At 40.5% G+C, this 13,748-nt stretch overlaps 2 pseudogenes; both read right to left on the bottom strand.

Moving 5' to 3' along the window:
- Window positions 1–2,354: 2,354 nt before the first annotated feature.
- On the bottom strand, window positions 2,355–9,007 carry LOC141040724 (probable LRR receptor-like serine/threonine-protein kinase At1g56140; annotated as a pseudogene).
- On the bottom strand, window positions 8,939–11,917 carry LOC109770936 (probable LRR receptor-like serine/threonine-protein kinase At1g53440; annotated as a pseudogene).
- Window positions 11,918–13,748: the final 1,831 nt, after the last annotated feature.

Below are 13,748 nucleotides of genomic sequence, written 5' to 3'. Positions count from 1 at the left end.
ACGTAGACATGTTAACTTGTTAAGTGATATGAGCAAAATTAAATGGTAGCATTTTCTTTATATATCATGAATATTTCTTGGCAAATTTGTACAAGTCTTTTTATATTTTGTGGCATTTTTCAAATGCAATGGACAATTTTTAAAATGTGTTAATATTTTAATTGAATGGTACAAACACTTTTATAAATGTATGAACTTTATGTGTGAACACTTTTCAAAGCCGCATGAACGAAAATCTAAATACACATCGAACATTTTGAATAAGTTTTTTATTAATTATATATTTTTACCACATTTCTAAAAGTAATGGGAAAATGAAAAAAGTATGTGAGGATGAAAACCAAAAAACATGTGTACGTGTGCTAAGCTAGGGGTACGCTCATGTCTTCCGTCGCATGGGCTAAGAGTATCTCTAGCAAATCCTGTAAAGCACTACCTTTAAAAAACAGTACACAAGCCCCCTAAAACGAATATACGGTATCGCGAGACATCAGATGGAACAGATCCCGTAAACCCGTACTTTGTTTTATCTTCGTTTTCTCCTCACGCTTCTTCTTCCCCGATACACATGCATGGATGAACTCAAACTCCGACCGGCCAGAACGCTCCGATGATGCTCCGGTGACGCTCTAGCCCGCTGCTTGCTCCGGTCGGCTGCCGACGAGCTCCTCCGCCTGGTCACTACTCATGCGCGGCGTCGCGAGCCCCCCCCCCCCCCCCCCCCCCGCTCCGACGTTAACCTACTTTACAGGATCCTCAAAAAGGGCTGAAATCCTCCTTATATGACGAATGGGAGCTCTAATATTCGGGAGCCTGTAATTTTTTTTAGGGGATATGCTATTTTACATAATCTATTCGGGCGTTTTTTTCGGTTTGTACCATAAATACGAAGGTTTGACCGCATTTATGGGATGTGCTAGAGATGCTCTAATCTAGTAAACATCGTTGTAGGTGAGGGAGCTTGCCTCACTAAACCGAGACCGCGGGAGCTATATCTCGCGCTCGTCTCATCCGAAGCTTTGTCCTTGTACTGTAGCTATTGGGCTGGCCCATTTATATCTGTTTTTCTCATTGGCTAGATTTCGTTCGACAGGAAAAAAAACTAGACGGCCAGGGAGAGAAGTCCCTACTGATTTTTTTTAACAAAAAGGAGAATGTGAGACAACAACGTCCAAGCAGAGGCTCAAAACCGCGTCGGCCACGAGACACAACCGCTTGCTGGCCACTGGGCTAGGAGCCCACTCAAGTTTTTGTTCGACAGTTCGTTGGGTTTTCGTTAGCTGGTTTCGTTTCTGTTTTCTTCTGTCTTTTTTGTGTAGATTTCTTCTTCAGTTTTCACTTTTGGGGTCTGATCTTCTTGTTTTTTTGATTTGTTTTGTGTTTTCCTTGGTTTTTTATTTATTCACAGATTTTCTTGTTGTCCTTTCCTTTTTCTGGTTTTATTTTGTTCTCTTGGTTTTTCTTTTTTGCACTTTTTTCTTCGGGTTTCTTGTTTCTTATTTTCATCAGTTTTCTTCGTTTGTCTTCGGTTTGTATTGTTTTCTTGGTTTCTCTTTGTTTCCTCATCAATTTTCACGGTTTTCTTCGGGTTATCTATTTTTCTTCTTTTATGAGGTGTTTCTTTTTTTCTTTCTTTCGCTTCTTCAGTTTTCAATGCTTCTCTTCATTTTTTTTCTCTTCAACACATATCTACTATTATCGTACACATTTGTGCATTTTACGTAAATATTAAGAATACTTTTATACAAATTTAATATTTTGCAAATACATGATTAATATTTAAAAAGTTATGTTTGATGACTAACTTTTTTTTACACACATTTTACATTTTCTATATATATCATGAACAATTTTTAATATATTATTAATATTTTCCAGATATATGATTAACTTTATTTTATGTACTATGAGAATTTATTCTGAATTTATGTTATTATGTTCAATTTTTGTAAGACACGTTCTACATTTTTTGGTATACATCTGAAACTTTTTTTTACATGTTTAACATTTGTGAAGTAGATGATTATCATTTTTCATATTTTGTTTTCATGACTACTTTTTCCATACCATTTTCATATATTTTTGTTTCATGACTACTTTTTTGGTATATACCAGGAACATTTTGTGTGAGCAGTTAACATTTTCGAAATATATGATTAACATTTTTTGATACCCGATCAACATTGTTTAAAATTTATGATTTTATGTTCAATTGTTTTAATACATGTTTGACATTTTTGGTATATACATCAGAAACATTTTTTATACATATTCAATCTTTTTAAAATAAATGATTAACCATTTTTTGGATGGTTGATTAACATTTTTTAAGTACACGATCAAGTTTTTATACACATTGCATTTTTTTATACACGAGAAATATTTTTTCTATACACATCTATCATTTTACTAATGCTGATTAAAAAATTGCAAATATTTTATGTGGAGTGTTTTCTGTAATATATATTTTTTAAATATCTCGAAGTATAAACAAAGGGCACGCCCGTACCTGTGTTATTGGTAGTGCTGTTTTTCTGTGGACCAGGATCCTCTTCACCGTTGCTACCTACAGTAGTAGTAAGGTAATAGAAAGCGGACTATTGTAAATCATAATGTGATTAATTTAGTTATCTAATTGAGCAGTGAGTAGCAGAAGTGACAGTACCATAAGAAGATACGCTTAATGCTGAGATCGATGGCCCGTAGAACCCAGGTTCAGGAATGCAACAAGTGCCCTTTCCAGCCCAAAAGAGATGGATATCAATGAAATTATTCGTTATTGAACAGTATACTGTCTCTGAATAACAGTGTAAGATTTTCCATTTGTTTGTTTCTTTATATCGAAGTCTGTTTCTTTAAGACCACCCTGCACCAGGGAAGCAAGCAAAAGATATTCCACAGGTAAAAATGTGATATCCTAGAATCAGTTTCATAGATAAAACAAATGAACCACTGCAAAACAATCATTTGCTGATATAATCAAGAATAAGCCACCTGGATATATATATTGAAAATCCTCTTTCCCACGCTTGTCCATGTCTGGTCATCTGGGAAAAAGATCTCCGCAAATTGAAGTACAACGTAGTATCTCAATGAAGAGGGTGCCATTCTGGATGTCTCAAATAGTTCAGAATCAAGTGCGTCGGTAAACAGGCGAGAAGTGTCTATTATGTAACTCCCATTGGGGGAATCCACGAATTTCCCGATGTTGCTAACACCCCATCTCGTTGAGTTTGTAACGTAGTATGATGCACCTTGAAGACTGGCATCATCAGGTTCGTAAATGTTGGTGTATAGATAATGTAATTAGAGGAATCCTTAGGGTCTAAAATGTAAATTGTACAAACAAATATAAATCAGAACGCAGAGAAGGGATCGGTGAGGAACGATCCAGAATTTTCCCAAATCCTCCTCAGGCTCCCTCCAATCCCTAACACAAATTCCTCAAATCTCAGATGATATTCAACATGGCATCGAAGCAGGTTAATCCTGTGTGATTTCGACCTTGGTGACTGCTAATTGCGGTGCTGTGTCGCCGTGATTTACTGTCGTGGGCACTTGAGCTGCCGCCACTGCGAGCTGCCACCGTGACCTGGGATATCATCTCCAAGCTACGGCAAGGAGTACCGCAACCAACCTAAGGTAACCTGTTGGACTGCCTCCCGGTGCAGCTGTGATTACTCCGTGCTGAGAAGTGGATTTGGTTCTGTCACCGGAAAATTGCTTGTTGCGGCTGTGCCGTCCCTGTCTAAGCAGTAAGCTGGCTTCCTGTAGTTAATTGATAGTGGTACTAGTACTTGTGGCTGCTGTTGGAGAACCGTGAGTAGTGCAGCAGGATAGCTCATCTTTGCTTGGTGGCCGGATTAAAATACTTGTGCAGTCTGTGTGCATTTGAGAGCAACTCGCACTAGTATATCTACTTGACTAGTGCCAACTCTGCTTTTACTCTGCTTGTGCTGCCTGTGTGTTGTTGTCAGTGGAGATCTGCAAAAGCCAACTCCTGTGTGTCTGGTATTTTTTGTGTGGTGGTAAATCATGGCAGATCAAACAAAGGAGAAATCAGGGGATACTAGTGTGGATAAGTTGTATGAAATTTTAAGCAAAGTATTTGAGCAGCAACAACAACAACTCAAGGTGGTTCCTGAAGCTGTCAAGTATGCTCTTGAGCCTAATCCAGTAAAGTTGGCTGGACCGGGCAATTACATCAGCTGGGCACGACATGCCCAGTTAATTTTGAGTTCTCATGGCTACGAAGAATTGCTTAGTACCGATGAAGAGAAACTGAAAAGTGGTACTATCACCAAACAGATCAATGATAGAGTTTTGGTGTGGTTATTAGCAAGCATGGAACCACCGATACGAGAACAAGTTGAGACTATAACCACTGTATTTGAAGTGTGGAAAGCTCTGGAGAAGCAATTTTCAGGAAAATCAAATAAGATGCAGGCTACTCGCATCATGCAGGAGTTGACTAACTTGAAGCAAGGCTCAAAATCAGTGACTGAGTATGCAGGTGAGATGAAGAGATTGTATAGGGAGTTGCATTATTACCATCCTTTTCAACCCGTTGACAAGAATGATGTGGCTGTTCACCATACCTGGTTTGAACCATTTGTGGGCAAGCTCTTCCTTGATGGCCTAAATCAGGAGTTTGATCTCCGCCGTCAGCTAATATTCTCCAAAACTGAATGGCTAAGCCTTGATGATATCATTTCCAGTGTGATTGAGGAGGAGACTCGTCTTGCTCAACCCAATGAGCATGTTCAAGAAAAATCAGATGCACGTGCAGCCCTATCCATACAAGCTCGTCGTGCTCCTAAGACCTTTGCTAAAACAGATAAAAGCAAACTTTTTTGCAACCACTGCAAAAGGCCTGGACACACAAAGGATTCATGCTTTGAGCTGCATGGTTATCCAACTTGGTGGGAAAAAGGAAAGTCTCAGCCAGGGGGAGGTCAGGGAGCTCATAAAAGACAGGCGAACCTCACTACATCCAAGAGGGAGCTACCGATAGTAGATGTGCGAGCTCTTGAGGATTTCACCTCCAAGATTAGACTCTCAGAAGACTTGTCTTCCTTCCAGGATTCCTCTAAAGCTGAAACTAGTTTGCATGCCACTTCACACCAAGGTATGACACCTCACCAGACCCACAATTCTATAACACAATCAAAATCCTGGATTATTGATACAGGAGCTACCAATCACATGACAGGAGCTTCAAATATATTCACTTCCTATACACCTTGTTCAGGTAAGGATAAAGTACGTGTAGCTGATGGATCCATGGCACCTATCACAGGACGTGGATCTGTTAGGTGCACTAAGACATTGTCCTTATCTCATGTCTTACATGTTCCTAAATTTCCAATCAATCTCTTGTCAGTTAGCTCTATTACAGGATCTCTCAATTGTAGAGGTTTGTGTTATCCTACCTGGTGTGCTTTTCAGGAGCTACAAACAGGCAAACTGTTGGGGACTGGGACCGTGCATGATGGACTCTACTATCTTGATGAAGGGAGTGATGAAGTTGCTTTTGCATCATGCTTGTCTCCTAGTCAAGAGCTACTACTACACCATCACAGGCTTGGGCATCTCTCTTTTGCTACATTGTTTCGTATTTACCCCTCTCTTTTCAAGTTGTGTCCTAGGGAGCTGCTTGTATGTGATGCTTGTGAATTGGCTAAACATACAAGAGGTTCATATCCTAGTATAGGATTAAGAAGTGCCAAACCATTTGAAATGATTCACTCGGATGTCTGGGGACCCTGTGAGGTTCGTTCGATTTCTGGGCATCGATGGTTTGTAACTTTTATCGATTGCTTTAGTCGTTACACTTGGCTCTATCTCTTGAAGCATAAGAGTGATGTGTGCTCAGTTTTTAAAGATCTATGTGCTCTCATTAAAAATCAACATGGGGCAACTATTAAAACCTTACGTTCAGACAATGGTACAGAATACATGAACCAGGAGTTTGGACAGTTCCTTATCTCAAACGGCATTGAACATCAAACTACCTGTGTTAACACTCCAGAACAAAATGGTGTTGCAGAGCGCAAAAATAGACATTTGCTTGAGGTTGCACGCTCACTTATGTTTACAATGAATGTGCCTAAATTTCTTTGGGGGGAAGCAATAAAAACTGCAACATATTTGATAAACCGTATGCCTCTTCGGGTTCTTGGCCATAAGACTCCTGCTCAGTGTCTCTTGAAATCTAATGATTTTGTAGTCCCTCCTAAGGTCTTTGGGTGTGTTTGCTTTGTGCATGATTATAGGAACTCTGTTGGAAAATTAGATCCCCGTGCTCTCAAATGTGTTTTCATGGGTTATTCTCCCTCTCAAAAGGGTTATAGGTGTTGGTGCCCTTCGGAGCACCGTTTTTTTGTGAGCATGGATGTGACATTCCGTGAACATGAATCATATTATGGCTCGACCAGTGACACTGGCATTGCCCTATCCCCACCTGAAGTGCAACAAGAAGGGGAGAGGGGTAATGAAGGCTCTCCATTAAGCCCTATTCTTGTTTCCACTTCGGATGGTTTACCCACTCTAGATAATGTTCAAAATCAGGGGGAGGACACAACTAGTGATGGGTGTAATCATGGTTCTGGTCATGGAGACATACAAGATGCAACAGGAAACTCTCCACTTCCTTCACAAGATGTTGAGCTTCACAGGCATGAGGACCCAGGTACTAACAATAACCCCTCTAGTCCTGTCGCTCCTATTAGCACCACAAGGCAGAGTGATAACCAATTATCTATTCTTGCTCCTGAAAATGATCTACCTATTGCTGTCAGGAAACCTACTAGAAATCGAAACATTCCAGGGCACCTCAAAGATTTTAAACATGATATAGCCAATTTCATTTCCTATGAATATTGTACTCCACCTTTCAAAAGCTTTATTGCGTCTTTGGATTCTGTCTCCATACCATCAAACTGGAAAATAGCTATAGAGGACCCAAATTGGAAGGAAGCAATGCTTGATGAGATGAAAGCCTTGGATAAGAATGAGACTTGGGAGCTTGTGGATCTACCACCAGGTAAGCAACCTGTAGGTTGTAAGTGGGTCTTTACTATTAAACACACCCCCGAGGGCAAGGTGGAGAGGTACAAAGCCCGCCTTGTAGCAAAAGGCTACACACAAACATATGGAATCGATTACGAAGAGACCTTTGCACCGGTGGCAAAGATGAATTCAGTAAGGACACTTATATCATGCGCTGTAAACCTTGATTGGGATATTTACCAGATGGATGTGAAGAATGCTTTCCTTCATGGTGATCTCCAAGAAGAAGTATACATGCATATACCGCCTGGATTTGAGTCAAGTCAAACTGTTGGAAAGGTATTGCGCCTACATCGTTCTTTATATGGCTTAAAGCAATCACCACGAGCTTGGTTTGATCGGTTTAGACATGCTATGCTAAAGAGGGGTTATCTTCAAAGTAATGCTGACCATACGCTATTTTACAAGCATATTAATGGCAAGGTTGCAATCTTGATAGTGTATGTCGATGACATTGTGATTACTGGAGATGATTCCAAGGAAGTTGCAGATCTGAAGTGTCATCTTGCACATGAGTTTGAAGTGAAGGACTTGGGACAACTAAGATATTTTCTTGGTATAGAGGTCTCACGAGGGTCAAAAGGTATTTTTCTCTCACAACGAAAATATATCTTGGATCTGCTCAAGGAAACAGGTATGCTTGGTTGTCGACCTGCTGCTACACCTATTGAGCAAAATCATCGGTTATGTAGTGATGCTGGGACACCAGTGGATCGAGAGCGCTACCAGAGACTAGTTGGAAGATTAATATATTTATCTCATACCCGTCCAGATATTGTTTTTGCTGTGAGTGTAGTTAGCCAATACATGCATGAACCAAAATCAATTCATATGGAAGCTGTAAATAGGATCCTACGGTATCTTAAAGGGTGCCCAGGAAAAGGCCTCTTATATACCAGACAAGGGGACTTGCAAGTTGAGTGCTACACAGATGCTGATTGGGCTGGTTCCCTAGATGACAGGCGCTCAACATCTGGTTACTGTGCATTTATTGGAGGAAACCTAGTTTCATGGAGAAGTAAGAAACAAAGTGTGGTGGCTCGGCCGAGTTTAGGTCTATGGCTCAAGGCATATGTGAGTTATTGTGGTTGCAGATTCTCCTAGCAGAGCTGCGGTTGCACAAGCACAAACCTCTGATGTTGTACTGTGACAACAAAGCTGCCATTGATATCGCAAATAACCCTGTTCAGCATGATCGAACCAAGCACATAGAAATTGATCGTCATTTCATCAAGGAGAAGCTTGATAGAGGGATAATTTGCCTACCATATGTAACTTCAGCCAGTCAAGTAGCGGATGTACTTACAAAAGGACTCCCTGAAAAAACTTTTTCCATGTTTTGTAGCAAGATGGGTTTGTACGACATCTTCGCCCCATCTTGAGGGGGAGTGTTGGTGTATAGATAATGTAATTAGAGGAATCCTTAGGGTCTAAAATGTAAATTGTACAAACAAATATAAATCAGAACGCAGAGAAGGGATCGGTGAGGAACGATCCAGAATTTTCCCAAATCCTCCTCAGGCTCCCTCCAATCCCTAACACAAATTCCTCAAATCTCAGATGATATTCAACAGTAAATGGTGTTTCCTGAGCCTCTGATGGGTCTCTTACCACCAGAGTCTACCGCAAAGGAAGAATATACAAATTAGGATAATTAAAAAAGTGATACAGATTTTAGTGATGCCCAGAGCAGATACTGCTAAGGATTAAGAGATAAGAACCCACGAGGTGGAGAACCAATAAAACAAGGAGTATCTCGCTGAAGACAATTTAGTCCTGAAGGCAAAGTACTAGGAACAAAATAGATCGTTCAATCACATGGTGTTGCATAGATATGAAGGGCAACTAAATGAAGCAATGGAAGAAAAAAAAAACCTGTTGTTTGAGTTATCTATCACAAAGTTGTTCCACACCAAATTCCTAAAAGAAATACCATTCAGACAATTAGGTCACAAACGGGTTCATGAAGTTTGTGGTTTCACAGTCCCGATTGAAAATACAAAAGGCATGCATTAATTAGTCTGCCTTCTAAATGGGAATTTGAAGAGAAAAACCTACACATGCAAATTATTCATGTTAACCCAAGAAGGGTATCTTCCTGAGAGCATATTGTATGACAAGTCACTGCAAAGACAGATGGCACACATGTTGATCAGAAGGAGGAAGAAAAAAAGAAGAGCAAGATACATCCAATCTTTCAAGTTCGACATATTAGCGGACATACATGCTATCAGTATGAAACAGAAAAAAAAACAAATTAAAACGAGGAAGAAAACAGCTCACATGGTAGTAAGTGAAGGGCTAATCATGTCTGGTAAGCTCCCAGAGAGGTTATATTGCTCCCAAGAAATCTGATTCATATGAACTTAGGAAAATAAAAATACTAGTACTTTAAATAGGACTTCCAAGAACACTAGATTCTATACAGATATCCTTACAGTAAATTCAGGGTATTCAGGTTCAGAAGGGTTGGAGAAACTTTGCCTGTTATGCTGTTAAAACTCAAGTCCCTGCATCAATCAGAACGTACAAAGAGCTTTTAGCACATACTTTACTCTCAGCTACACAGTAGATTCCAAACAGTTCCTCGGTAATGTTAAACTCGTAAGTTTTGTCCAAAATTGCTTACAGATAATTGAGGTTAACAAATTTTGAGAAGTCCGCTGAAGCAAGGTTGTCAGATATCCTGGAGTTTCTCAGAACTCTGTAGGAAGAGAATAAAGAGGTTTAGGATTACCCCACATATGCTTAGACATACAAAGTTGTGAAGTGCAAACTAATAAAAAGTTGTTACGAGCAAACTATGTCAACGTACAGAGTTTTCAACAATGTCATGTTAGCCACAAAAGCCAATGAAGACACCTCTCCCGTTAAATCACCTATTCGCCTTCACAATGTAAAAGTTAGTGAACAACAAGCACTATTTTGCATTAAGTGCACAACAGGTATCACCAATTCTAAAGTAGGAAGAACCTACAAATTTGTCATGTTGACAAGATTAGAAAAACTTGCAGGAATGGGACCGTCAAAGTTATTTCCATGGAGTCTCCTGAATTAAAACATACATCTAATTAGCCGTGAAACGAATCAATTCCTTTACAAATTATGAAAGCGGGCTCTAAAATGTGATACAGCCCGACAGCCGGAAGTAGAATGGTCTAAGCTTTTTTTTTAGTAAAAACAGTAACTTCAGTCCTATCATGGACATCATAAACATGTGGATCATTTCTTGGCTCAGTTTCATCATTTTCATTAACAAATTCTACATATGATATCTTACAGATCTGTCAAATTTGATAAGTTTCCAATGTAATCAGGTATCTTCCCAGTAAAATCATTATCTGATGCCCATCTGGATAGATAAGAACAAAGTTAATATGCTGATTGTGCCTTAATGACTTTATAACTGATCGGAAATCATGATAAGAGAATTCACAGGATCATCAGCTTCTTAAGATTGGAAAAGGTAGATGGTAGCTCTCCACTTAAACCACAGCTATCGATATACCTGAAATTTAAAGATAGAAATGGTTATGCCCAGTTTTGGTACATGGGTCTTACAAGGAAATTAGGTCAAGCAGAACCAAGACATAACAGTTGCTCAAGTTTGGTCAAGTTTTCTACTACTTCCGGGAGTGGACCAACGAACTTATTTGCGCTAATGGCCCTGAAACATAAGGAAATGCAGGCTCAGAAAATACAAATATGACACAACTGGTACATGAAAAAACAGGTGCTTGATTTATGGAGCCTATTTCAAAATGTTTCTGAGCATCACAAATAAAATGAACCAACAGACCGAAAAGCTCCACATGGCTACAATATATTTGAATTTGATTTGAGTTGCCACAATAACAAGAGATATATTATCTTACAGCGAAATGAGATTCTCGAGGTTACCCAGCTCCCTCGGTAAAACTCCAGTTAATGCATTGGTTCCCAAATGTCTTGTAATTTTGAAAATAAATCAGAGCGAGTTATGCACTGGACGAGATACCACGTAATAGTACTATCATTTACATATAAATGCTTCAGAGAAACACAAATCGCAATTCTTACAGATACTGCAACTGAGTCAGCTTTTCAAGAAATGTTGGTAAAGATCCAGTCAAGTAATTCTGCGCTAAATTCCTGAAAGTGAGTCAGATAACCAAATGTAAAACTAATGTTTCCAAAGTTCCATCTGCAGAAACACTTATTGGCTTGCAGGCATCAGCATTTAATTCATATATGCCTTGGAAAGTAAAAGCAACTAGAACTACAACACTACCAAGTGATATGTAAACATAAACGTTATCTCATAAACTATAGAAGTAGTGGGAGGCTGATTGAGTTAAACTCCATTTTTCTAGCTATTGGAAAAGTATATCGATTGAAATGACATCTCCTGAAAGAGGCGTGACTGAGCAACAAAGAAAGTGTATGTATAAAACATGAATACTCTGTTGGCACCATTATTCTAACAGATAGTCTATGAAAGTCTACTGCAGTCCCTCTCTCGCCCGCTAATGGCATGCAACAGACAATAAACAGGGGAACTGCAGCTTGCAACTATAAGCTTGTGTAACACTTTTAAGTGGATGTCCATTAGCTCTGAAAAACCAAGAACGTCAATAGAAGTGACATCTACTGAAAGAAGCATAACTAAGCAACAAAGAAACTGTGTGTATACTCTGTTTGCACTATTCTAACCTATAGTTGTAAGACTATAACAGATAGTCTATAAAAGCCTGCTGTACTCCCTTTCTCGCCCGCTAATGGCATGCAGGCATGCAGCAGACACTAACAAGGGGAACTGCATCTTGTGATTATGAGCTTGTGTAACGCTTTAAGTGGACGTCCATTAGCTTTGAAGCTTCATGGTGGAAATAGTTCATACAGGTTTGTCAGGTAAGTTAGATTTTGCAGTTCCGCAGGAATCTGACCAACCACATCTAGTCTATATACTTTCCTGCATGAACAAATGGAAGAACAGTAAGTAACAGGGTAACATCTTGAAAGCATCGACTAGGATAAGAACATGCAACTATTCATGAATTGTGGTGAGTCCATAAGCATGGAAGACACATTGGATCATGTCCCTTTTTTCCAACAAATTTGCAAAGCAATACAGATCATAAAGAAATTCTAATGTGTCTTCCAATGTGCAGTTGTCTTATCTTCCCTCCGTAACAAAATGTAAGATATTTTTTTATGCCCAATGCAAAACCAAAAAACGTCTTATATTTTGATACAGAGGTTGTACTAAATTGCATATTAAGTACAGCTTATCATCCGTAGAGTGATGGCCAGACTGAACGCATCACTCATGGAGCGAACATGCACCCACCAATGGAGTTGGTGTCGAAAGGAGCGACTTACAGCCTGGTGATGTGGCAGATGGTGCTGGCATTGTAGGAGCAATCGCACTTAATGGCCGGGTTGAAGTTTGGGTCATTATCTATGTCGGTGGTGTCGTCGATGGCGGCACCGCTGCAAGGCTCGCCGCTGATGTTCCACGCCGTGGACGCCCGCAGGCCCCACCTCGAGAAGATGGCGTTCAGCGCGGCCACTGTGCTTGTACACAAGAGGAAGACTTATACTACATCTGAAGTCGATTCCAGCGCGGCAAGAGGGACGAAATTGAAATACTCTGTGTTTGTGCCACGCACCTTCGGACGGATCTGTCTGCGCTTGCCGCTGAGCTCGAGCCGACAGCGCAAGGAGGAGCAGCAGCACGAGGCCGCTCAAGCAACAAGACGGCGAAACCAGCTCGTGCCGCCTCATCGTTCTTCTAGCTTCGCTGTCACTCGCCTCACTGAGCTTAACGGTGAAGGGTGCCTACTACTCTCGAAGGGGTTTGACGGACCAGGCCATGGCTATCATCATTTGGTCACCATTGACTTGTCAACAGGGAAGATGATTCTCCTAGTTAAGCGAGCCCCGCTTGGCACTTGCAGTTTTTGTACAACTCTCCACATAATTATGCCAGTATGGAGCAGATGGCTGGAAGTGCAATAAACTCAGATAAGATCATCACACTGATAACGCACAGACCAGCACAAATCCAGTGAGAAGGTGTCGGGTTATTCACCTCAATGACGAGGCCGTGCTCTCGGCCGCGGCAGACCCACCGTAGCTCGTGGGTGAGGCGCATGGCAGAGGCGGCGGGCGTCGAGCAGCACGGCTGGTGGCAAGTCATCAGAGATGTCAAGTCAGCAAACTGATTCCTGAAATTGCACAGATGTCACCTGATTCCTGAAATTGCAGAGATGTCAAGTCAGCACGACACACCTTGACTCCTAGCGCAACAATTGCAGAGATGCCACCTGATTCCTGAAAGCCCAGTAGCTGCATATCATCAGCAGGTACAAGTCAGCAAACTGAAAAGAGTTCATTGCTGATCTTATATTAGTCTACAGAGGGAGTAATTAGAAAGAAAAATATCTACGAAACGAGGGGTTGAATATGATGCTAAGCAAACAAAGAATCGTCAGAAAGTGGCCTAAGTAACAGGAAAGATTCCTTGGGTAGGGTAGCCTTGCTGGCTGAAAGATGATGCAGTTAGCTCGTGTCAATGTGAAAATTTACATTTAGCGGCTCCCTGATCAATAGAAAATCTGATTGAATTCTACCCCTAAACCTGGAGCAATGGTACTGCCTGTATGACAGCAGAAAAGATTAGCATCTGTGATGCT

Source organism: Aegilops tauschii, chromosome 2 (assembly GCF_002575655.3).
Source record: "Aegilops tauschii subsp. strangulata cultivar AL8/78 chromosome 2, Aet v6.0, whole genome shotgun sequence".
Classification (NCBI taxonomy): Eukaryota; Viridiplantae; Streptophyta; class Magnoliopsida; order Poales; family Poaceae; genus Aegilops; species Aegilops tauschii.
The sequence above is the reverse complement of the archived record's forward strand: the minus strand, read 5'-3'. Positions and strand labels throughout refer to the sequence as shown.